This window comes from Pelodiscus sinensis, chromosome 32 (genome assembly GCF_049634645.1).
Source record: "Pelodiscus sinensis isolate JC-2024 chromosome 32, ASM4963464v1, whole genome shotgun sequence".
Lineage (NCBI taxonomy): Eukaryota > Metazoa > Chordata > Testudines > Trionychidae > Pelodiscus > Pelodiscus sinensis.
The window spans coordinates 6,282,981-6,306,475 of NC_134742.1; the positions used below are offsets into that span (position 1 = coordinate 6,282,981).

General features: G+C 52.8%; 1 protein-coding gene and 1 pseudogene across 5 annotated transcripts in view; both read right to left on the reverse strand.

Moving 5' to 3' along the window:
- LOC142823105 (C-type lectin domain family 2 member D-like) overlaps nt 1-23,495 on the reverse strand; it is a 250,235-nt gene that overhangs the window by 104,872 nt on the left and 121,868 nt on the right. The gene's annotated exons all lie outside the window — the stretch shown is intronic.
- On the reverse strand, nt 5,193-22,354 carry LOC142823064 (killer cell lectin-like receptor subfamily B member 1B allele B; annotated as a pseudogene).

The window sequence follows — 23,495 nt, forward strand, 5'->3', positions numbered from 1 at the left end:
GCCGAGGGGATATGTACCACACCATTTCCCCCCACAAGTTGGAGTCCATCGATTCGGCATATTGGGGTGATGTGCACATTGGACTTCCACCTCAACCAAATTAACCAACATTCCCTGGGGTCTGGCCAGCCCCAGAGGGTGAGTGTGTGTGAGTGTGTTAAATTGAATTAAGAATTAAGCTGCTAAATTGGGCTAAGGAGTAGATGTAGATTGTTATTCCATTTAAATATTGCTTTTAATGCCTTTTAATGCTTGTGATGCCTTGTATTGTTGTTTTAATTGCTTAGTACTAAAGATACATGTAGCGCCCCTCTCCACCTGGTTACCTTCTTTAAGGCCAATCTACTTACAGGTTTTGATGGAGAGGTCTGGGTTCTTCTGGATCCCGCCACCCACTCAACTTTATTTTTTCCGATGGATTTATTTAGCGGTGCCTCCACCCCCCTCACTCCTTCCTGGCAGGGTCACCAGGGCAGCTTGGGAGAAAAATTCTAACCCAGGGAAATCCCCACGTATTTGCCAGATAGTTGGAGACCCCCAGAAAATAATACAAACACATACACTATAATAAACACAGTTATATTAAACAGGAGACAAATAGAACAGAACAGGGTAAAACACTATTTTTAAGTTCACCGGTGCCCAACAACTGTAAGGTCAGTGTCCCGTTGGTACGTGCACTTTGTTGGGGCCCTTGATGACTTTTGACCACAAAATTCTTCTCTGCAGTGGTTTAGCAGAGGGGCTGATTAGGTCCAGTACAGCCCAAAGGACTCACATGGGAGAAGGCGGTAAATCCCCCACAAGTTTAATATGCAGCAGGTAATAAAACCCCTAAATAAATTCCCTGACTTACTAACTATGGGTATGTCTACACTACAATGTTAGTTCGAACTAACGGACGTTAGTTCGAACTAACATTCATAGTTCGATAACAATAGCGCTTCGCTAGTTCGAATTTGAATCGAACTAGCGGAGAGCTTAGTTCGAACTAGGAAAACCTCATTTTACGAGGATTAAGCCTAGTTTGAACTAGCTAGTTTGAATTAAGAGGTGTGTAGCCCCTTAATTCGAACTAGTGGGAGGCTAGCCCTACCCAGGTTTCCCTGGTGGCCACTCTGGCCAACACCAGAGAAACTCTATGCCCCCCTCCCGGCCCCGGATCCCTTAAAGGGGCACGGGCTGGCTATGGTGCCCATGCCAGGTGCAAGCCTGCCAGCACCCAGCCAGCAGACCCTGCACCTGGCACGGCACAGAGCCACCCACCCGATGTCCCCCAGCCCACCCCCTTTTCCCGGGACCAGGCTGGCGGCTCCCGGGAGCTTGCCCTGGACCGCAAGAGGCGGAAACCTTCCTGGGATAGTGCGGACCTCGTGGACCTCGTCCACGATCTCCGCACTAGGCACAGGAAAGTGGCCGTCTAGGGCAGGAGAGCTGCCAGCCTGGCCACCCAGGAGCAGGTTTGCATGAAAATCAAGGTGGTCGAGCAAGGAGTTCCGCAGGTTAACTATTTGCTTTGTGAAGAACAACAACTTTCTCTTACTAGTTTGAAGCCTGCTACCCATTCCTTTCCTTTAGTGTCCTCTAGTCCTTCTTTATGGGAACTCATGAAGAACTTTTCTGAATGCACCCTCTCCACCCAACCCCTGCTTTTAGAGACCTCTATCCTGTCCCCTCTCCGTCTCCTCTTTTCTAAGCTGAACAGTCCCAGTCTCTGTAGCCTCTCTTCATCTGGGACCTGTTCCCAACCCCTGATCATGTTAGTTGCCCTCCCCTCTCCCAGCCTTTCTCTTCCCCTCTCCCACCTCCTTTTCCCAGTCTCCCCCAGTTTTGTTCAATAAAGACAGAGTCAATGTTGGAAGAAACGTTATCTTTATTTTGTACATCAATAAGAAGGGGGGCTAGGGAAGGGTAAGTGGAAGGAGGTGAGGGAGGAATGGGGTACGAGCCCCCGATGGGGAGGACTGGGCTGGCTCTGCGGGCTTCTGGGGGTGGAAGCTCTCCTGCAGCCCCCCAGTTGCCCCCTCTCCCCAGATGGCAGCCTGCGGCAAGTGCAGCCGGGCTGATGGCCGAGTGGTGTGATGTGCCCAGTGTGGGTACTCCGGGCAATCCAAGCCAGGACTGGTTTTCAAGCGGGGCACCCCTTAGAACTGTCTGTCCGGGGTGGGGGTCGGGACCCTTTAAGTGCAGCCCTCGGCTAGCCTGAGACAGCATCTCCACGCTCTAAGTCCTCCTCTGATGCCCTGCCGGCACTGCTTCCGGCCATCCTTAAGCCCTGTTCAGAGTCCACTCAATGTGGACTTGCTAGTTCGAATTAGCAAAACGCTAATTCAAACTAGTTTTTAGTTCTAGATGCGTTAGTTCGAATTAGCTTAGTTCGAATTAGCGCTGTAGTGTACACATACCCTATAAGATGCTGCACTCACACACTCCATGGATGAGTCTCAGGTTCAGAGATGACTCAGTCACTGCAGAGGAGCTGGTCTCTTCAGGCAGGAATCAGGCTGCTTCAATCCCGAAATTTCCCCTCACCACAAAGGGGTGCAGGGCTCAAGGTGCAGGCCACACAACTGTACCAAAATTCAAACTATAATCTCCTAGCCCAGCATTCAGACACACGCACAGCAGGCAGCAGCCCCGAACCAGCAGACAGGGCAGAGCTGACCATGGTGGCTGGTTTCACACAGGGAGCGGAAGAGCCAGCTCTGCCTCGCTGGGGAAGCCTCCCAGCAAACTCCACAAACTGGGAATCAACAGTGGAGACATAACACCCAGCTGAGGGATCCTGCCTTCCGGTCCCTAGAGGCTAGTTCTCAGGGGGAACCCTGCATGCAGGCCTGGGGTTCACTAGCTCCCACACAGCCAGCTTCCCCTTCCCTGGCTGGCTCCAGACTCTCCAACCAATGGCTCCTCCTTCCCCTCCTGAACTCCCTGGGAGGGGCATCTCACTCCCTATGGGTTGCTGCGCAGACTCTGGCCCTGGTAGGGAGGGGGAGCCAAGGCAAACTCCCTGCGCCTGTCCCTGAGCTGCCAGCAGACAGAGCCCCAGGAATCTAGGTCATCTCCTTGGGGTTACATCCACATACATATAGGCTGTGTCTACATTGGCACCCTTTTCTGGGAAAGGGATGCTAATGAGACACTTCAGAATTGAAAATACTGCGGGGATTTAAATTTTCCCCATGGCATTTGCATGAACATGGCTGCCTGATTTTAAGAGGAATAAGGGATCTTCTGGAAAAGGCTTTATTTTCCGAAAGATCCCCGTCTAGACTGGTGCTTTTTTCCGGCAAAGTCCCGAGCAGGAAAAAAGCGGCAGCCATGTTCATGCAAATGCAACTGGGAAAATTTAAATCCCCGCGGCATTTGCAATTCCGAAGTGTCTCATTAGCGTCCCTTTTCCAGAAAAGGGTGCCAATGTAGACACAGCCATAGGGTATGTCCACACTACAGAACTAATTCGAACTAACTTAATTCGAATTAGTTAATTCGATCTAAGCTAAGTCGAACTAGTGCATCTAGACCTAAAAACTAGTTTGAATTAGCGTTTTCCTAATTCGAACTAGCATGTCCACATTGAGTAGACCCTGAACCAAGGTTAAGGATGGTCAGAAGCAGTGCTGGCAGGGTATCAGATTAGGACTTAGAGCATGGAGCTGCTGTCTCAGGCTAGCAGAGGGCTGTGCTTAAAGGGACCCGACCCCCATCCCGGACAGACAGTTCTCAGGGGTTTCCCGCTTGCAAAGCAGTCCTGTCTTGGAGTGCCCTGAGTGCCCACACTCGGCACATCACAGCCCTCGGCCATCAGCCCGGCTGCACTTGCCGCAGGCTGCCATCCGGGAAGGGGGGGGGGTGTCAATCAGGGGGCTGCAGGAGAGTTTCCGCCCCAAAGAGCCCACAGAGCCACCCCAGTCCTCATCGGGGGCTTGTACCCCATTCCTCCCTCACCTCCTTCCACCTTCCCTTCCCTAGCCCCCCTTCCTGATGTACAAAATAAAGAACATGTGTGGTCAAAAATAGAAACTCTCTTTATTGAACAAAACTGGGGGAGACTGGAAAAAAGAGGTGGGAGAGGTGAAGAGAGAGGCTGGGAGAGGGGAGGGCAACTACAATGATCAGGGGTTTGGAACAGGTCCGATATGAAGAGAGGCTAAAGAGACTGGGACTTTTCAGCTTAAAAAAGAGGAGACTGAGGGGGGATATGATAGAGGTCTATAAAAGCATGAGTGGTGTGGAGAGGGTGCATACAGAAAAGTTCTTCATTAGTTCCTATAATAGAAGGACTAGAGGACACCAAATGAAATGAATGGGTAGCAGGCTTCAAACTAATAACAGAAAGTTCTTCTTCACAAAGCAAATAGTCAACTTGTGGAACTCCTTGCTGCAGGAGACTGTGAAGGCTAGAACTAGAACAGAGTTTAAAGAGAAGTTAGATCAATTCATGGAGGTTGGGTCTATGGAGTGGTATTAGCCAGGGGGTAGGAATGGTGTCCCTGGCCTCTGTTTGTGGAAGGCTGGAGATGGATGGCACAAGACAAATGGATTGGTCGTTGTCTTTGGTCCATCCCCTCCAGGGTACCTAGTGTTGGCCGCTGTTGGCAGACAGGCTACTGGGCTAGATGGACCTTTGGTCTGACCCAGTATGGCCATTCTTATGTTTTTATGTTCTAAGATCAGGGTTCAGGGTTGGGGTCTCACTCGACCACCTTGATTTTCATGCAAACCTGCTCCTGGGTGGCCAGGCTGGCAGCTATCCTGCCCTAGAAGGCCACTTTCCTGCGCCTAGTGACGAGGTCGTGGACATTGGAGGCTTCCCCCCAAACCTGGATGAGGCTCACAATGTCCACACTAGACCAGGCGGGCGCCCACATCTTGCGGCCCAAGGCAGATTCCCGGGAGCCGCCAGCCTGGTCCCGGGAAGAGGCGGAGGGCTGGGAGGCAGCGGGTGGCTGGCTCGTGCCGTGCCAGGTGCAGGGTCTGCTGGCTGGGTGCTGGCAGGCTTCCACCTGGCACGGGCACCGTAGCCAGACTGTGCCCCTTTAAGGGCTCCGGGGCCAGGAGGGGGCAGAAGAGTTTCCCTGGTTGTGCCCAGAGTGGCCACCATGGCAAGCTGGGGAGGGCTAGCCTTCCACTAGTTTGAATTAAGTGGCTAAACAGCCCTGAATTCCAACTACTTAATGCGAACTAGGCATTAGTCCTCGTAGAATGAGGTTTACCTAGTTCGAATTAAGCGCTCCGCTAGTTCGAATTAAGTTCGAACTAGCGGTTTGTATGTGTAGCGCCTATCAAAGTTAATTCGAACTAACGTCTGTTAGTTCAAATTAATTTTGTAGTGTAGACATACCCTGTGTGATAATGATAGTTCCTGGCTCTTATCTGGCACTTTTGAGCAGGAGATCTTGATATGCTGCAGCCAAGACAGTTTGATTATCTCCATTTCACAGATGGGAAAATTGAGGCACAGAGAGGGAAAGTGTCCTAGTCACCCAGCAGGTGTTTAGCATCCTATCCAGCAGCCTAGTGACAGGAGTTAACGATCGGTTAGGGCAGGATGGGCAGGGGGGTGTCAGGTCACAGGCTTGATGGCAGCAATGGAGGGGCCGGGGAACAGAGCTGAGAGTGGGACCTGACAGAGGTGCCAGCAAATTAAAAGGGGAGAAATAGAGGAGAAAGCCCAGATCCCCAGCTGGTGCGAATGGAGCCGCAGCTCCCCTGGAGTCACTGGCCAGATGCCCAGCTGGGACACACTGGAACTGGGCTGATTTATGTGAGCTGGGGATCTGGGGCAGACTCTTCTCTCTCCAGTACTAGGGGAGGAGACTAGAGATAACCGTCCCCAAGGCTCAGCACAGCGTGACACCCCTCAGCCTAGCCCTGTTGGAACAGAAAACCGGAGCTTGGACTTGCTTCTACAGGCTGAGGGAGGGCTGGGAGCCAGGACTCCTGGGTTCCATTTCCCACTTTGTCACCAATTCTTGGTGTGATCTTGGGCAGGTGAGTGTCTGTGACTCGGTTTCCCCAGGTGTGACTCGGGGATAATGGAGCCGCACTTTGAGGTCTCCTCCATTCCCTGCTCAGAGGGGGACGGCGTCTCGCTGGCAAATCCACTGATGAGCAGATCTGCAGCCTTGTGAATGAATCTGATTCCCCTTCATCATCCCACAGCTGTTCCCCTCAGCTGGGCCTGACACCGGGAGCCTGCGACACACAGGAAAGGCCCCTGTCAGCACCTGTGGGCCCATCACACTCACTCGACAGCGGCTCTTCCCTGTGCTAACAGGATCCGCAGCTGCCCTGTTCTCCCGTCCAGCTCTGCCCTGGGGCTGCCCCTCCCCACCACTGCCAGGGCCAGCCCAGGGACTCTAACGGCCTCTCCCTGGCCCAAGCCCAGCTCCAGCTCCCTCCTCCCTGCTGCGCTAGACCCTGCCCATCTCTGTCCTGCCCCACGGCTCCTCCTTGCCGGGCTGTGCCGACGCTGCCCCTCCTGGTCCCCTCCTGCCTCTGGCTGGTCCATGTCTGCCCCTCTCCTGCCCCCCTCTCTGGGGATCCCCAAGGCTCCGGCCTCACCCCTTTGCTCTGCTCCCTCCACAGACTGTCAATGGACAACCTCAGCGTCACCTCACCCTGAACATCCCTGCTCCTCCTGCCCTCACCGTCCCTGTCCCTGTCCCCGTCCCTGTCCCCAGCCCCTTCTGCCCACACAGGGAAAGTGACTCAAGGAATCACTCACCAGGTCTGATCCAGCTGGGATCCATCCATCCAGGTCCAGGCCTTCTCCGGGGAGGGGTGGGACAGTCCCACCCAGAGCTGAGAGGGGCCTTGCGTCAGGTCCTGGAGGGCCTCCTGCAGGGAGTGTGACAGGCACCTGGTGACCAGAATGTTCTCTCATGTCCAAGTCGTCACCAAGTCCAGCACCAGAATTATGGGGCTGTGAGCCTGGCAATCCCCATATAGACCCTCCATCCATCCGTCCCCCTACATCAGGGCTACTCGACTTTGGAAGCCCTGGGGGCCACAGTGATGCTCCGAGCACATGCCGAGGGCCACAACTTAAGCGTGGTTGCATAGACATGCAAATCCCTTTTTTCACACCGACAGGCATGAATACAAAGACTACACAACACGCAGGCCCCATTTAAGTCAGTTCTGCTGATATGAACAAAATGCAACAATTACCCGATTTCCACCCCTATGGCAGCACTTTCACTGAGCAATGACAGTCCAGGAATTTAACTCCTAAAATGCGCAGCTGCAGAACAGCATTACATCGATTACTTCTTTGTTCTGGCTTCCTCCTGTGGGCCACACGTTGAGCTCTGCGTAAACACAAACTACACTGCGGGCCACAAACAAACAGGCTGTGGGCCTCATGTGGCCTACAGGACGTGTAGCCCTGATCTGCATCTCTCTTTCCCCCTCCCTCTCTCCTGGGCCACCCCTACCAATACGCAAGCTACACAGCCATGTGGGGCACCACAAAACCTGTGGCACCAAATTGCCCTGATTTCATGGTGCTCTAGGCAGCTGCGTCTAGGGATGGCTCTGTCTCTCTCAGGGTGTCTACACTGCAGAGGGTGTTTTTTTTAATGGCCATTTTTCTGAAAAAATCTTCACTTACATCAACATTGCAGCTGTGTTTTTTTTTTTTTAAAAAAAATAATCGAAACAAAGGGGTTTTTCCAACACTGGAAATCCTCTTTCTACGAGGAAGAAGCCCTTTTCCGAAAGAGCTCTGTTGCATAAAGGCGTGTGTGGGCGGGGAAGAGGGAGTTCTTTCACAAGAGGAAAGAGGAAGAAGCCCAGGTGTCCTGGTGACCACTCCATCCATAGCAATCCCAGCTTACACGGGAGAGAGCGTCCGTTCAGTGCGGACAGTATCTTTACACTGACCACACAGCTCTCTGTGCTGTGCAGACGCTCTCTTTCGGAAGACGTTATCCGGAGGATCTCTTCCGGAAAAGTTTCTTCTGAAAGAAGCCTGCAGTCTAGACAGAGCCCCACTCGCACTCCCAGCTGAGCTGGGTTCAGCACACGCACACAGGGGAGGCTAACAATGGCTTAGAGCTGCCTCTGTCACCTACCCTGACGCTGAGGTTAGTGATTTCTGCTGGGCCTGTCAAAGCTGCCTCAGGAGTTTGGACCCCCCCCTTAGTAACCAGTAATGGGAACAGGGACGTCCAAACCAAACCGCTGGGCAGCTGTGAAACTCCCAGTCCTCAAGTGTGTCTAACCAGGCTCTGTACCCAAGCCCAGCCCAGCAGGGGAAGCCCCAGCAGGGGGTTACTGGCCCCTTTACCAGCTCCTCCCGGTCCCGGATCACCAGCAGCTGGGAGCCCCTCGCGGCGCAGTCGCTGCGGCTCTTGTTCCAGGGTTTATTTTCTGTGGAGACCCAGTAGCACTTGTCCCCGCGCAGCCGCCAGTCCGAGGGGCAGAGTTTGCACCCGGCGCCCCCTGCAAAGACACGGGCACCATTAGTGCTCTGAGGCTCATTCCCAGCTACCCCCTTCCTGTGACGGGCAGGGATGGGGATAAATGGGTTTGAATTAGACATGTTCCATAGTGGTTAACTGAACAGTCGAGTATCTGCTTGAATTCGTATCCCTTACTCGATTATTCTATAGTCAGCCGCCAGTGCGCTCCAGCCCCACTCCCGAGGAGCCCATTGCCAACACACCCTGCTGCCTCTGTATCAGAGGTGCCAGGTGGGAGCAGGTCTGCAAGGGGAACCCGTTTAAAAACCAGCTCTCCTCTTGGGACAGCAGCAGTCCCTGTCCAGGGGTTGGGGGCATGGCAGGAATCTGAGCTCCTGGACCTGGTGCAAGCTGCCTGCACACCCAGCTCCTAATACTCTTTAAAAGCAGAGCCGCAACGGGGGTAGGTCCTGGACTCGGCATGAGCCAGAACTGAGCCGGGCTGCTGGGCATCCTGCTAAACGATGCACTGGCAGAGGGAAGGGGGAAATGCGTGTCGTGTAGAGCATTCACCTATAAGCTTTTGCCTGTCGGTTGATCGACTGCACTCTTCCATCTCCAGTTTGTACTTTCCCCTTGAATCCCCTTTGTGCTCCCTGCAGTCTGGGGCTGGGCCCTGCCTGGCTCCAGGGGGATGGTCAAAGGAGCCTTGGGGCTGCTCTGCCTAACCCATTGCTCCCATCTGGGCCCTGGAGAGCAGAGAATTCCCATGGTGCACTGTGCTCTAGCCACACGCCCTGCTCTGCCCCTACTTTGGGAGCTGGGAAGAGGCTGTTGCGCAGGGTTCCTGTAAGCTGAGCCTTTGGGTGAGCACCCAGGAGACATTCAAATGCTGCCCAGCCGATTAGCAGAGCGCGCACAGACAGCAGCATGTGTGTCTATTGGTGGTGCACATCCACACATGCCTCAGTGCACAGGGCATTCTGCACACGGCTGGAAAACATTAGAGGGAACATTGGGGAGGGGCCCTTCCAGCAGCTCCACGCCAGCAGGACTGGTCCATCTGGGACCAGGTAAGTACCCACATTAAGACCCCTTTTCACAGCCAGAGTGGCCTAGAAGGTCTTAGAGTAACTGTGGGATAAACTCAGACTAGCAGGGAAGGCTAGAACCAAGGGGTGATGTGAAATGGGCGAGGACATGGGCCCAGATGCCAGGGAATGGTGTGTGTGTGTGTGTGTGTGTGTGTGTGACAGTGTCTCTAATAATGAGTTTTGACCCCACCTCCCACCGAAAAAAACCCTGGATCACTTTGTATTACAGCTATTTAAATCTTCCCATGTAATACCCGAAAACAGACACTAGGTGTCGCTGCCCCACAGCCAGGCCCTGCAGAGGCAGGTACATTCCCAGCCTGGCACTGAGTGGGGATGGGGACTAGATCAGTGCAGCCAGCAGGGGGCGGCGTGTCCCTGCCCTGCAGGAGCCCCATGGCCTGGCCCCGCAGCTGGGTTCCCACTGGCAGTGCCTGGGGGTGGGCGGCTCAGACACACATGAGCTGGGGTTACCTGCTGGGCCGGGCTGGGCCGTGGGGCACAGCTGGGATCGGACACGCTCCAGGCAGGCGCTGCAGGCTGCTGTGCTGGGGTCCCCACTCCCAGGGGCTGCCGGGGTCTGTCCCTTCTCTGACGCCAGTTGGGAAACTGCAAAGCAGCGTTGGGGAGAATGGTGACTGGTCAGTGTTACAGGAGGGTGTTAGACAGGAGAACTGACAGAGCCCTGAGGAGACCCAGGGCCTGGCCCTAAGTCTGTTCAGCCCCATCTCCTCTGACTCCCCTGGGCTACGGAGCAGCCCCAAAGGGCCAGGGTCTGATAAAGTGGCTGGGACCGAAAAATCAGCTTGAGAGATACCTAAATCCCTGGGGCCTTTCTGCAAACCCAGCCTGTGTTTGCAGCTCTCTCAGTTACTCACTGCTCTCCTCCACAGTGTCAGAGCACCTCAGAGTCTGACTAGATTTAGCCTCCCCACCCCAGGTGAGACACAGCACAGAGCTGTTATCACCACTGTACCACTGGAGAAACTGAGGCACAGAGGGAGGACCAGCCTGGATTCCAGGCTGGGGACAGACCATGTGATCTGGCCCTCGGGGGGCTGCAGGTTCAATACAGTGCAGCTCTCCTCACCTGTGTTGGGTCTCAGAGGAGAGGCCAGGAGACATGGGTGGGGGTGTGAGATCTCACAGGAAGCTGAGGGGCTGGGCTGCAGCCCTGAGGGTGTCAGGCTGGTGGTCAGAGTGTCTGGGTCTCTCTGCTGCTACAGTCATTGCTTTGCTCAGACTTCCTCCCAGGCTGGGATGGGTGCCTCTCCCCCTCTAGTGCATCCCAGTAACACTCGTTCCATGAAGGTTAAGAGATGTCTCAAAATAGCGTGTTATTTTGAAATCTGGTGCTGTGTAGATGCACCAAATTTCAAAACAGCCTATTTTGAAATTCAATCAAAATCAGATATGGAATTTGCATAGTGCAGATTGCGTATCGTATTTCAAGTTTAGGATGTTGTGTAGACGCACCCTAAGGGAAGTCGGAGGAAGACTGCTCTTTCTTGGACTTCCTGCCGCATAGACAGTGCCAAAAGCCAAAATAAGCTATTTCGACTTCAGCTACACAATTAGCGTAGCTCAAGTTGTGCAGCTAATTTCCTGTGTAGACCTGCCCTAGGTGTCTCGCTGTGTTGTTAAGCACCTAAACCCTGTGGATTTCCAGCCTTCAGGGAACAGCCCAGGGTCACACGGGGAATCAGTGGCAGAACCTGGAACTGGTCCTAGAGCTCCTGAGTCCAGATTAGCACCAAAACCACTGAGCCAACATTCCTTATCAGAGCACTTGTGAGCTCCTGCCCAGTCCTGCACCCTGCTGCGATCAGCCAGCTCCCTCTGACATGTCAGCCTGGAGAGGGAAACACGACATTCAGGGGGAAACATTCCCAGCTGATGTCCTTTGGTGATGTCCTTTCTTCATTTATCCCCTGTTATGCAAAGACCCACAGTGAGAGACCGTCCCTTCCCTAGCTGAGATCAGGGCCTCATCGGGCTGGGCGCTGCACAGACCCAGTGAGAGACAGTCCCTGCCCCAAAGAAGTTACAAACAGTACAGAGAAAGAAGGCATGATCTCCATTTTACATTTGGGAAACTAAGGCTCAGTGTAATTCAGTGACTTGCTCCCAGTCACAGAAGGAGTCTGTGGTGGATCCTGGAATGGATTCCCAAGCCCCAGAGCTAAACGCTGACAGCCCAAGGGGATATATTCAACATCAGTATCAACATGATGTTTCTGGGGCTTCTTAAAATTTCCCCTGAAATAAACAGGATGAAAATGTTGCTGAGGGGAAGAAATAGAAGCATCAGGGCAAAGGACATTTGGAAGGCCATGCCACAGATCTGGGAGTAGAACTCTGGTCTCAGGGTTCGTCTACACACCAGCTGCTACTCATAACAATGGCTGTTATTCCAAAATAACAATGCAAGCATCTACACAGCAATTCCGTTATTTCAAAATACATTTGAAATAACAGACAGCTTATTCTGATGTCTGTTAGCTTCATTCCATACAGAATAACGTTTATTCCAAAATAGCTATTTCGGGATAGCGGTAGTGTGGACGCTCCACTGCTGCTAATTCAAAATAACTCCTCCCCAGGGCCATTCAAAGTAATTACTCCCCAGTGCCTGCTGGGGGGGTTCTAAATCGAGACATCCACATTAGAGGAGCCTGCCTCGGACTAATTTTGAGGCTTCCCTGTAGTGTAGACATGCTATTTTGAAATAAGATATTTCGGAATATCACCTCCGGAATAGCTTATTCCAAAATAAGAATGCAGTGAAGACGTAGCCTCAAGGACAAAACTCTCTTTCACAGGGTCTCTCACTAGGTCTCCCTTGGTGCATCTCCCTCTCTCTCTCGCTGCTGTGTGTCTTTGATAGAAAACAAATGAACTGGTAATTCCAATATTTCAACATTTGGTTTTGCCCCAAATTGGGCAAACTTTGAAATGTTCGTAACTCTGATCAAAACTTTGTCAGCGCCCTGACCCCCTGCCCCGAATCCCCTCTCAGCACCAGCAGTTTTCCCTCCTCTATCCTGAATCCCATCCTGTACCCCAAGCACCTGCCCTAGCCCTGGACTGCCTCCCGGAGCCAGCACCCTGCATCCCAACCCTTTGTGCCAGCCCAGTGAAAGGGAGGGAGGGAGGATGGAATCCCACTTCCTTGTAGCCAGCTCCAGTGTGTGACAGGATCTAATTATCCCTCCATCCCCATGCGCACCATCTACCTGGGTATCTGATTGTCTCTGTGCGACAGTCCAGTGCTTTGCAGTGTGAGGGTCACCAGCTAGTGGGAGGGATGGGACAGTTCAGACCAGTCATTGACAGACTCGCACTGACAAACTCGGTGAGGCAGCTACTCACCCCACATCCCCTCAACAATCACAGCGACCAGCAGCACCATGTTCCCAGCCCATCTGCCCCATAGCGCTGTGTGGTGCCACTGGGGGCTCTGGGCACCTGCAGGAACCAACGTCTAGTGAGAGACCATTGGGATCTAGTGCATGAAATATTGTTTTAGGGTCACACTTTGCCATGGGGAGAGGGCTTCAAACCTGAGAGCATCTGTCCCGCCTCCCACCTGCTGCTCCCCCTTCAGCTGTAAGTACCATGGCCGGTGCTGCCCCTCCTCTGACCTATGTGGGTGGGCTCGAGGCCAGGGGAGGAGCAGCATCGGCCATGGTACTTAGCTGAAGGGGGTTTGAGAATTGCCTCAAACAATGCTCAGTGGTTCGCGCATTGGCTGCTAAAGCAGGGTTGTTAGTTCAATTCTTGAGGAGGCCATTTGAGGTAAAAATCTGTCAGGGCTGGTACTTGGTCCTGCTGTGAAGGCAGAGGACTGGACTTGAGGACTCTTCAAGGTCCCTTCCAGCTCTAGGAGATGGGCATCTCCATTCATATGAACAGGGGGCAAGGGAGGCAGCACATGCTGGTCCCACTGAATGTTCTGAGCCGCATGCTCAGACCGTTAATGGCTGCTCTGCGCACGTCCCCCAGCGCCTGGCGGGAAAAGGGGCAGGTGCATTGGAGCACAAGCTTTTTTCAGGCACGACCCCCACGGCAGAGCCTGGCCATTGGCAGCCACGCAGCGTGGCGACCACACAGGGAGACATCTGGGACCCCCTTGGGGGTCGTGACCCACAGGTTGTGCACCACTGGGGTGGAGGCTGGGGGAGGGGCACTGGGGTGGAGCAGTGGTGTGGGGGGGGGGGTCCCTGGCTCCGGAGGAGGGTCAGGGCATTGGGCTAGGGCAGGGGGGTGAAGGTGCCTGGCTCTGGGGGCGGAGCGGGTACATTGGGTTAGAGCAGGGAAGTGGGTGTAGAACTGCTAGTTTCTCTCCTTTCCCGCAGGTGGGCAGTGGGGTCTAGTGGTTAGTTCTGGGAATTTCAGCTTGGGGGTTCCAATCTCAGCTCTGTGAGGATTGTGGGAGCTGGTGCTGGGTGGGACGGGTGGGGGAGAGGAAGGGATTCTGGGAAGCAGGATTCCTGGGTTCCTCTCCTAGCCATGCCCCTGCCTTTCCTCTTGTCCGCAGGCCAGTCACTCCCCTGTCTGGGCCTCAGTTTGCCTATTGCCTCCGCCTTGGAGATCCTGGGACACAAAGCTCCCGTTTGCCTTCTCTGTTGTATGCGTAGATGCCGAAGGATCAGACCCCGAATACTTCACTGCTGTACGTCCACATGGCCAATCCAGCCCTTGTCCAACCCAAATCCACCCCCAGCTCCTGCCATGCTGTGAGCCCTCCGTGGGGTGGCAGCGCCAGCCCTGACCCTGCTGCAGGGACGTGGAGCCTGCAGGTGGGGAGCAGGGTTTGCAATCAGCACCTGGGATCCTGGCAGGCAATGGGACAGCAGCATGCGGGATGGCAGGTGGGAGCTGGTTCATCAGTTAAGCAGTTATCAGACCAGCTGCTAACAACCCTAATATAAGGAGTCATCCCCAGCCACAACAGGGACAGCCTGCAGGTGCCCTGATACCAGAGTGAGGGGCACAGCCCATTCATGCAGGAGCTTTTGCCTTCCCAGTCACTGTAGCCTCTGCCTGCCAATGCAGAAGCTGTCATGTTTTGATAAATGAGGTGTGTGCCTCAGTTTCCCCACTGGTTTCAAAAGGATTCTCTTTCTCTTTGGGACAGTCACTGAGACAGTGAACCTGTCTGGATCCATAGCACTGCACTGTCCAAAATGATCCGTGTTTGGATGGAGAGTCAGCAATTATGTCTTAACAACTGGCAGCCCAAGCAGTCAGATCAACAGAAGCGTGGAGTCACCAGAGATACTGGCTCCAGGAAATACAAACTGGGCTGCCCAGCAAAGAGAAAGTTGAAGCCCCAGCAGCTTTGAGGCAGGTGATTTTTGCCAGCATGGACACAGAGCTCAGCTCTGCCTTCCCAGACTAACCTAATGGCCCTCGAAGGCTGTGTCCCAGCTGGCTAATCAATGTCAGCTTCATAGGCATGCGCACAGGGTGTGCCGGCCAGGCAGCACTGCGCGGCCCAGCAGCACAGCGCACCTCTGCCCAGCACGGCAGCACTGCGCGGCACCCATGAGGCACCCGGGAGCACCTCCACCCAGCCCGGCAGCACCATACGGCACCCTGAGGGTGCCCCTGCCCGGCCCTGCAGCTTGGCTGGCTCTGACTCCAGCCCTGCAAGCTGTAAGGCAGAAGCTGAAGGTAAGGGGGGGGGAATAGAGGAAGGGGTGGGAGAGGAAGGGGCTTTTGTAGTGGGGGAGGGTGGAGGAGGAAGAAAGGGGAAGGGGCTTGCACGGAGTGGGAGGGGAGAGGGGGAAGAAAGGGGAAGGGACCAAAGGGACAAGGTAGAGGAGACACAAATGCCAGGGAGCCAAGTGCAGACAATGAGAGAAAGGGCAGGAGGGGAGGTGTCAGTGGGAGAGGGGACAGGGTGATGGTGGGAGAGGAGAGGAGAGGGGAAGGGCATTGGGGATTGGAGGGGGAGGTGCTGGGAGAAGGCTTGACAGAAGGGGTGGGCATGAGGAAGGTGGGGTTGCAGCAAGTCATGTGTAAGGGCACAGGGGCATGAGGGGAATGGGGGCAGAGGGTGGTGAGGGGATGGGCATCAGGGAAAAAAGGGTAAAGGGGCAGGGGCAGTGAGGGAAGGGGAGGCACCAGGAGGGTGCAGGGGTAAGGGAAGGTGCAGGTGCCAGGGGATTCTGGGGGTGAAGCAGAAGGGCAGACACCTGCAGGGGAGGGACCAGCACCAGAGGAGAGAGGCGAGGCGAGGGAGGTGTTATGAAGGGATGAGGAGGGGTAGCTCACCTGATCAGAGTGGGGCTACTGGAGGAGTGGGCACGGGGGAGAAAAGGGCTGGTGGAGGGGGGCAGGTCTCAGGGAGGCTGAGGGCAGTGAGAAGGGCAGGAGTCAGGACAGCAGAGGAGGGTGCAGAGCTGGGGGGCAGCAGGCACCAGGGGAGTTGATGGAGCAAGGGGAGGAGACATGGCAGCAGAGGGGAAAGGTAGATATTTATTAATAACTTGGGTGCCACAATGGCACCTCCAAACAAGCCACATGACTTCGGTACTGGTGCACAACACAAAATTCATTCTGCTCATGGGAGGAAACTCTTAGAGGAAACACTTCCCCTTTCCCCCCCAGCCTCTCCACCCCTGCATTAATGTCACACACATTGGATTAATGCAATTGCAGGATAGTTGCATGGGGTGGGAGGATTGGTTGGGGCCAAACCAATTCCTATTGGTAGGAGGATGGTGGGAAAAATCCTTGGGTCAGGGGTCACATAACAATTTTTACTTTTGGTCATGTGCCCATCTTGACCAGAGAGGGTTACCTCCAGGGGCGTGGCTAATGGGGGCCAGGGGTGTGGCTAATGGGGGGGTCAAAATGCATTTAAAAAAATTCTTTGGGTGCACACCTGTCAGCCAATGGTCAGGGCAGTGCGTGTGTGTGTGTTATACACCCGAGTCTTCAACTGCTGGGACACAAGGTCCTGTCGCAGCAGGTGGCCTAGGAGAGGCCGACAGGTACCCCGAGAAGTTTTACGTCCGTGTCTTTGACCACTAGGACCAGGGTCCCTTCACGGCGAGCAGCCAACAGGCTGATAGACACCCCAGAGTGTACAGGGAGCGCTTATTACACCTGAGACTTTAACTGCTAGGGCACACAGTCCCTTTTGCAGTGGGCAGCCTGGGGAAGGCTGACAGGCGCCCCACGAATCTGTCCCCTGGAAGTGACATGATCCAAATGCCCAGCTCTGCCTGTATCTGTCCCTTATGACTGGCTGGAGTTCTTTTAAATTGTACTTGGTTCTGTTACAGCAACTGAAGGAGTCAGGTTAAAACTTAAACAGTTACAGGTTTATTAAAGAAGCTTATAAATCATATGGTTACAATGGCTATTACTCTCTTTCTTAACTGCTAGCAAATACAGATCTTAAAAATGGTTACAAAGAAAATAAAGATAGAAAATAGAAATAATGGTACCAAGTGACAGCTTAATCTTTAAAGAGGCTAAGTCTATGTGTACACTTAAGACAAAGGACACATCCAGGTATAATTTTTGCCCCCTTCTGTGCCTCTTGACTCCAGCGTATCAAGCCACGGCTGCTCCCTCAATCCCTAGGAAAGGCGAATACGAGGTGGGCGTCCCCATGGAACCTCGGGAGGCCAATCACCTAACCCAACCAGCAGGTAGAGGGTAGATTGACACTCAGAGTAAGTGTGCTGCTGGACCCATCTTTATACCCATAGGGGCCCATATCCTCTTTCTTATCTAAGATGCCAAATTGTGTTGGTCCGTCTTTATGACGCCAGTTCTTACAAGGGGGTTTCAACTTAATTTACACTTGCAAGAGAGATAACTAAATTGTGAATCCTGGACATTCTTTACTGTGTGGAAGATTCCTTCCCCCAGACAGTGTGTGTGATCGTATCAATATGGGTTTTAGTCAAGAACACTCCTCTGCAGCCTTTAGGTCAGCAATTAGCTCGATCACCCTCATATCTCTGCTTACAGTTGTCCAGGGTCACTGTGAGCTAGCATATCCAGGCCTCCTGTCAAGGTTTCAAAGACTATGCTGATTTTACTGCTCTGTGTGCCCTGTGTACTCCAGGCATCTCAGAGAGGCAAGCAAGATGGATGTCGGGGGGGGGGGGTCCTGTCTGGCTACAACACCCTAATGAAATGTGCTGCGCACGCCTACGGTCAGCTTGGTTTGGAAAGGTGGCTGCATCATGCCCTACAGGAGTGAAGTGTTTACCAGGCATCTGAACTCATTAGACCTACTGGGAAGCCAGGGTGTGAACAAGGGGATTTCTAGATCCCAAAAGCCCAGTGTTGGAGTCCCAGGGCTGTGGGGCTCACCTATGGGAAAGTGAAGTTCCATAAAGGGGGCACTCCCAGAGACTGTGGGAAAACTTGCAGGCAGAGCACAACCTGGAAATCCCTGACTACCTCCCAGATGGTAACAATGAAGGATGGACCTGCAGCCCAACGTGGTGAAACTGAGGCATAGACTGAAGAAGAGACTCACCCAAGGCCATGTCAGAAGTCAGCAGCAGAGACAGGTCTCAAGGACCAGTCCACAAGGCCGGACTCTTTTTCCCAGGATCACCTTGGATCTCCTGCAGTAATTCTCCCAGAAGATCAACGCCCTGTTGCACAGGAAGCCTACAGCTACGACAGTCACTGCTCTGGGATGTTTTATTGGCACCACACGGTAGAATTCCCCTTCCTCTTGGATCTCTCCCTTTGTGCACAAGCCAGGCACTAGATGGAGTTTTCACTTCCTTTTATTTATCTGCACTCTACTGCATGGATGGGCAAGAGGCAGCTAGCGGGTCACATCCGGCCCATGGCTGCCTTCCTGACAACCTCAGTACGCAGCAAATGCAGCTTTAAACAGCAGGCTATTAATTGCTCTGCAAGCTGGGCACGGAGGAGAAAGCTTTGTCCACTGTTCCTGTCTCGTAGCAAAATCTCCCAACTCCCATTGGCCAGTTTCCAGCCAATAGGAGCTGAGAAATTTTGCTGAAGGCAGGGACAGTGAATGAAGCCTCCTCATTCCTTCCCTCCCTGTGCGGGAGCAGAGCCAGGTGGAGCAGCCTGCCCAGCACACAGGCATGGAGCCTATTTCAGGCTCTTGCACGGCTGCTGGCTGGGAGCTGTGAATTTAAGCACCTCCTAGCCAGAGCCTGCCTCTGGCATCCCACCCCCTCTCCCTGCAACCACCTGCCCCAGGACACCACCCAACCCCTCTGTGCCCCTTTCTCCCTTCTCTCGTCACAACTCCCTCCCAGATCCAGCACCCCCTTACTCTCCTCCCCCACCTCACCACCCAAACCCTCTGCACCCTCTTTCCCCCCTTCTCCCAGGACACTACTCCCTACCAGATCCTGTACCCCTTTTATACCCTCTTCCAGACCACAATCCTTTCCTGCACCCATAAGCCCTCTTGGACCCAAACTCCCTCTCAGACCCCACACTCCCTTCTAAACCCCACCCACTGCCCCAGACCCTGCACCTCTCCACAGAAGTGCGGCCTTTGACCACCAACCAAAATCTTGGAGTGCCTCCCCATTAAAAATTATTGCCCACCCCTGATGTAGACTCTTTGACCGGACCACATCTCCCAGGCTACCCTGCAGATGTGGGATTCCCAAGATGCTCTGCAGCAACAGCCAGGGGGGAAGATTTTTGTCCAGCAGAACCTCAGCGTTACAAATACTTTCATCACAATTGGCAGGTACCCTACATGCCCTAGCCCCACACCACCGGCCACCCCAGGGAGCTGACAGCAGGGCCCCCTGGTCCAATGTGTGTGTGGAGGGGAAGCTGAAGGGGGGCAGGTGTCTTGGTGCATTGCTCCAGCTGCAAGCACCGCCCCCTCAGTTCCCATTGGCTGGGAATGGGGAACTGCGGCCAATGAGAACTAAGGGGACAGTGCTGGCAGAGAGGAGCAGCACACAGGGGCACATACCAACCGATCCATGAAGCCACAGGAGCAGACTGGCCCCTTGTGAGGGCAGCATGGGGCCAGAGCAGGGAGGAACCCTGCCTTAGTGTTGCTGTGCCACCTACCTAGAGCTGCCCGTGGTAAGTGCTGCCGGGCAGGAGGCCACACGCTAACTCCCAGCACCGTCTGGTAGCCAACACCCCATGTCCCCTCCTGCACCCCAGCCCTCTGCAAAGCCAGCACCCTGCACCCCTCCTGCACCTCTGCCCCAGCTCTGCCCCTCCTCCCAGAGCCAGCACCGCATTCCCCTTCCTCCCTGCCCCAGACCAGTAAAAGTTTGTGAGGGAGACAAGGGGATGGAGTTGGTTTTGGGGAAGAGGCAGGGTAGATTTTGAGTTGCCCTTAAATACAAATAGTTATCTTGGCTATAAAAAGGTTGGAGAACACTGCCAGACTTTGTCAAAAAAAACAAACAAACCCTTCCCTTCTTTGTTACTAGTTTATATTTGTATGTGTTTGCTTTTTTAATCTGTGCTGCTGCCCAATTGTCTACTTCCAGTTCCAAATGTAATGTGCGGTTGGCCATTCAGTTTTGTGAGAGTGAGAAAAAGTGTAAATATTTGGGTGAAATTTTCTGATTTGAAAATGTTAATATAACTTTCAAGTTTGAAACAAATACAAAAAAGTTGAAACGTTCACTTAATTCTCCCTACATCCTTCCATTTTTTGGCCAGCAGCAGAGCTTTTCACATTCTGAACTTCATAATTTAGGGAATATTTACACATTTGAAAATAAGGCAACATGGTTTTTTTTTCTATAGCCATAAATGTCCCCTTTATTTATAACCTGTTCCTGTTTGTGCCTTGTTATCCCTCTATCCCCATGTGTGCACACCCATCCCTCTGCCCATCTAATTGTCTCTCTCTTATGGACAAGCGCTTTGCAGTAACATGATGTTCACCAGCTAGTAGAAGAGGCTCCACAATGGAATTCCAGAGGGATGGGACAGTCCAGCCTATTTGCTGATGGAGCTGCACAAATAAACAAGGGCCAGTGGCTACTCACCCCACATCCCCAGCGCTATCACAGCGATCACTAGGACAATGTTTCCAATCCATCCGACCCACAGCGCTGTGCGGTGCCACCGGGGACTCTGGGCACCTGTAAGAACCAACTTCAGGTGAGAGACAATCATGATCTGGTGTATGAAATATTGATTCAAAGAAAAATACAGCCCTGAACTCATAGTGTGGATAGAATCTTATGTCCGTATGGAGTTTGTTAAATGACTGGGGCCTATCTGTTCACCTGCTCATCTTGTTTTCCTCCATAGACCAATCTGGTATGGCTGGAGAGCTGCCCGTTTTTTATAAAGGCAACAGGGATGAATTTTTGGCCACTTTCTTCAATATTGGCACTTTCTCCAATCTTTTTACATTTCCCACATTTTAAAATGAAACCTTCCCCCTCTTTTTTTAATCCCTCACCACATTTAGGCATGTAGGACAAGATCTGTCAGGGATAGTCCTGCTGTGAAGGTAGGAGACAGGACTCAAATGACCTTCAAGGTCCCTTCTAGCTCTAGGAGATAGGCATCTTCATTTCATTTCAAGTTGAATTGGGATGTTGCACAGCTGAATTTGAGCAGTTAGCTTACTCACATGGGATTCTATTATTTCTAACTTATTTCAGTCTTGAAGTCACAAACTCACAGAAGCGTGGGGCTAGAAGGGACTTTGAGAACTCAGCTTGTTCATCTTCCCCTCCCTCATCCCGCACGGAGCCAGGAACAAGTTTGCCTCAGCCTTTTTTGAACTGGTCTTTATTTAACCTAGTCTTGAAATCTTACAAAAGTGGTGAGGAGTCCTGTGGCACCTTATAGACTAACTGAAGTGTAGGAGCATAAGCTTTCATGGGCAAAGACCCACTTCGTCAGACACATGCATCTGACGAAGTGGGTCTTTGCCCACTTTGCCCACGAAAGCTTATGCTCCAACACTTCAGTTAGTCTATAAGGTGCCACAGGACTCCTCGCCGCTTTTGCAGATTCAGACTAACACGGCTACCCCTCTGATACTTGAAATCTTACAGTGACTGGGTGTCTACAACCTCTCTAGCTGACCTGTTTCAATGTGTAACTCTCTTTACAGTAAGAAAGTTTCCCCTAAAATCTCACCTAAAGCTCCCCTGCTGCAATTTAAGTAGGTTCAGGTACTGTTCATCCCTCCTCCAGGGCCACAGAGAGCATCTGTTCAACACTTCTTTAGTAACAACCTTTCCCATATTGGAAAGCTGGTATCATGCCCCCTGCCCCGGCCATCTCTTCTCTAGCCGGAACACATGTGGTTCTTTCCACCTGTCCTCAGACGCCATGTTTTCAAAGCCTCTTCTAGACTTTTTTCTATCTTCCAAAAAACTCTCACTAACTCTAAGTTCATACAGTGCCTCCATGGAAATGTCTGGGGAGGCTTTTACTCTTGTCAGGGCCCCAGGAGTCTGAATCCATCCTGTGACCGTCTATGACTCCACAAGCCACCAGCCAGAACTTGGGGGGATTTTGTTGGAGAAGGACCTGTCTGATGCACCCTCCCGATGGTGAATGGTGCCTGGACTTCCCTCTCCCCAGCCTCCTGCACCAACAGCCCGCACACAGCAGTGAGTGATCCAAAAGTATCCCAGCTGATCCAAAGTATCCCAGCTACTCCCCGAAGGCCAGAGGGTTTCCCCGGCACAGTCCCCTTCTGGGTCAGGCATTGAGAGCAACAGGCTGCCAAGCAAAATACACCCTGGGGTTTAACATGAATCCCCCAGGAAATAAAAGCCACTTACCGAGGGGCTGAGCTGAAAAGGGTGCCCTGGAGTCAGGAAAGCCAGAGGGGAGGCTCAGATCCGCATAGATGATCTACCCTGCCATGGTGCAAACAGCTGAGAATTGCTCACACACCTGGTTCTGTTTGTAGGACAGACCGCAGTGTCTACGTGCATGAGATTGACCTCAGTCCCACACCAGGAAATGTCGCCTCTCAGAGAGCGGAATTCCACACCTCACATGTGACTGCAAAGGGTCCTTCAGAGTGACAGCAGATTAAATCATGCAGCCCTAAACCCATCTTACCACCCTTAAAATGCTAAGACTGGTGCAGTCTTGGGCCGGGGCTTTCAGATGCTCTGTAGCTATTTTAAAGTTTAGTCACAGGGGCTAAACTGCTCTGGGAATGAAAAAACCCGGTTTTTAATCTCTGTTGTGACCAGCTGTGTGATTTGTGCAGGTTTTTTCCTTTCTCCGCATGTTTCTCCTCCTGCTACATTTCTATTTAGATTGTGAACTATTTGTGATACAGACTCCTTGTGTGTCTGTGCCATATCCAGTACAATGGGGCCTTATCTCACCTGGGATAGGGCACAATGGGGCCCTGATCCCAGCTGTGAATCATCTCCATTTCGTAGAATCCTAGAATCCTAAGGCTGGAAGATACCTCAGGAGGGACTGAGTTCAGTCTCCTGCCCAAACCAGGACCAATCCCAACTCAACCCAAGACTTAAACACCTCTAGGGCTGGAGATTCCACCTCCTCCCTAAGAAACCCATCCCAATGCTTCCCCACCCTCCTAGGGAAAATAGTTTTTCCTGATGTCCAACCTAAACCTCCCACACTATAACTTGAGACTGTTGCTCCTTGTTCTGCCATCCGCCACCACTGTGAACAGCCTCTCTCCGTCCTCTTTGGAACCTCCCTTCAGGAAGTTGAAGGCTGCTATCAAATCCCCCCTCACTCTTCTCTTCTGCAGACAAAATATGTCCAATTCCCTCAGCCTCTCCTCATAGGTCAAGAGCTCCAGCCCCCTAATCATTTTGGTTGCCCTCGGCTGGACCCTTTCCAATGTGTCCACATCCTTTCTGTAGTGATGGCCCCAGAACTACACACAATACTCCAGATGTGGATTCACTAATGGTGAATAAAGGGAAAATCACTTCTCTAAGGTATGTCTCCCTGATCCCAGTCTACACTACAGCACTAATTCGAACTAACTTAATTCAAATTAGTTAATTCGAAC